We start from the raw sequence: 2,771 nt of genomic DNA on the forward strand, positions 1-2,771 counted from the left end.
CAAGCCTCAGTAAATTTAAGAAAATTGAAATCATCTCAAGCATCTTTTCTGACCACAGCGCTATGAGATTAGAAATCAATTACAGGGGCAAAAAACGTAAAAAACACAAACACATGGAGGCTAAACAATACATTACTAAATAACCAAGTGATCACTGAAGAAATCAAAGAGGAAATCAAAAAATACCTAGAGACAAATGACAATGAAAACACGACCATCCAGGGCTTCCTTGGTGGCGCAGTGGTTGAGAGTCAGCCTGCCGATGCAGGGGACACGGGTTCGTGCCCCGGTCTGGGAAGATCCCACATGCCACAGAACAGCTGTGCCTGTGAGCCATGGCCACTGAGCCTGCACGTCCAGAGCCTGTGCCCTGCAACGGGAGAGGCCCGCATACTGCAAAAAAAAAAAAAAAAAAAAAAAAAAGATTCCAACTCAAAACACGACGATCCAAAACCTATGGGATGCAGCAAAAGCAGTTCTAAGAGGGAAGTTTATAGCTATACAAGCCTACCTCAAGAAACAAGAAAAATGGAGGGAGAGGACTCAAATCAATAAAATTAGAAATGAAAAAGGAGAAGTTACAACAGTCAACGCAGAAATACAAAGCATCCTAAGAGACTACTACAAGCAACTCTATGCCAATAAAATGGACAACCGGAAAGAAATGGACAAATTCTTAGCGAGGTATAACCTCCCAAGACTGAACCAGGAAGAAATAGAAAATATGAACAGACCAATCACAAGTAACGAAATTGAAACTGTGATTAAAAATCTTTCAACAAACAAAAGTCCAGGACCAAATGGCTTCACAGGTGAATTCTATCAAACATTTAGAGAAGAGCTAACACCCATCCTTCTCAAAATCTTCCCAAAAATTGCAGAGGAAGGAGCACTCCCAAACTCATTCTATGAGTCCACCATCACCCTGATACCAAAACCAGACAAAGATACTACAAAATAAGAAAATTACAGACCAATATCACTGATGAATGTAGATGCAAAAATCCTCAACAAAATACTAGCAAACAGAGGCTTCCCTGGTGGTGCAGTGGTTGAGAGTCCACCAGCCGATGCAGGGGACGTGGGTTTGTGCCCTGGTCCGGGAGGATCCCACATGCTGTGGAGCGGCTGGGCCCGTGAGCCATGGCCACTGAGCCTGTGCATCCGGAGCCTGTGCTCCGCAAGGGGAGAGGTCACAACAGTGAGAGGCCCACGTACAGCAAAAAAAAAAAAAAAAAAAAAAAAAGAAGAAAAAAAAATATATCTCAGGGAGGTACTATTTTATATCCAGCAGACTGGCTATGCAGTGGGGCACCCTGACCCCTCTGACCCTCACTAGTGGTGGTGTCAGTTGGATCGACCTTGAAAAACTTTGTCATTATCTAACAATTTGTGCATATACCAACCCAGCAGTTCCCCTCCAAGAGACAGAAGCTCTTGCAAACATACATGGAGAAACGCATATGACGATGTTCCAGAAAACCAGAAAGAACTCAGATAGCCATCAACAAGAGAAGGCGTAATTGTGCCGTGTTGAAACATACCAGTACAGGTGAACCTTAGGAATGTATAAGAATGCTTCCAATATGATTCCAACCAATATAATTCCATCCCAAATCTTACAGAATTTAAGATTTGATTCTTGATTTGATCAGGGATACATATGCTAACACTATAAAGGAAAGTGAGGGAAAAAATTCAAGGTGTTTGGGGAGAAGGCATGGCAAGAAGGAGTGGAATTGGAATGGGAAAGACCACAAAGACGGCTTTGGAGTGACTGGCAATGTTCTATTCCCTAATCTCGGCAGTAGGAAGACAGGTGTTCATGTTTTTATTTTTCATTGTAACTTACACATATGCAAAAATATTGTTTGGTATATATTCAATATTTAATAATAATTTCATGAACGATAATGTACATTTTTAAATTAATCTTTAAGAATTCTTTATTAGCAACAATATGATATGACTAGAGCTAATCAATGAATTTGGTAAAGATGCAGGATACAAAATTAATGCACAGAAATCTCTTGCATTCCTATACACTAATGATGAAAACTCTGAAAGAGAAATTAAGGAAACACTCCCATTTACCATTGCAACAAAACGATTAAAATACCTAGGAATAAACCTACCTAGGGAGACAAAAGACCTGTATGTAGAAAACTATAAGACCCTGATGAAAGAAATTAAAGATGATACCAACAGATGGAGAGATATACCATGTTCTTGGATTGGAAGAATCAATATTGTGAAAATGACTATACTACCCAAAGCAATCTACAGATTCAATGCAATCCCTATCAAATTACCATTGGCATTTTTTACAGAACTAGAACAAAAAATCTTAAAATTTGTATGGAGACACAAAAGACCTCGAATAACCAAAGTAGTCTTGAGGGAAGAAAACAGAGCTGGAGGAATCAGATTCCCTGGCTTCAGACTATACTACAACGCTACAGTAATCAAGACAATATGGTACTGGCACAAAAACAGAAACATAGATCAATGGAACAAGAAAGAAAGCCTAGAGGTAAACCCACGCACCTATGGTCAACTAATCTATGACAAAGGACGCAAGGATATACAATGGAGAAAAGACAGTCTCTTCAATAAGTGGTGCTGGGAACACTGGACAAGTACATGTAAAAGTATGAAATTAGAACACTCCCTAACACCATGCACAAAAATAAACTCAAAATGGATTCGAGACCTAAATATAAGACCGGACACCTTAAAACTCTTAGAGGAAAACATAGGAAGAACACTCT

The 2,771-nt window shown here is 39.6% G+C and overlaps 1 pseudogene; it reads right to left on the reverse strand.

Annotated features, from left to right (window-relative positions):
• LOC102977498 (DDB1- and CUL4-associated factor 16-like) overlaps positions 1 to 2,771 on the reverse strand; it is a 6,722-nt pseudogene that overhangs the window by 1,836 nt on the left and 2,115 nt on the right.

This window comes from Physeter macrocephalus, chromosome 4 (genome assembly GCF_002837175.3).
Source record: "Physeter macrocephalus isolate SW-GA chromosome 4, ASM283717v5, whole genome shotgun sequence".
Lineage (NCBI taxonomy): Eukaryota > Metazoa > Chordata > Mammalia > Artiodactyla > Physeteridae > Physeter > Physeter macrocephalus.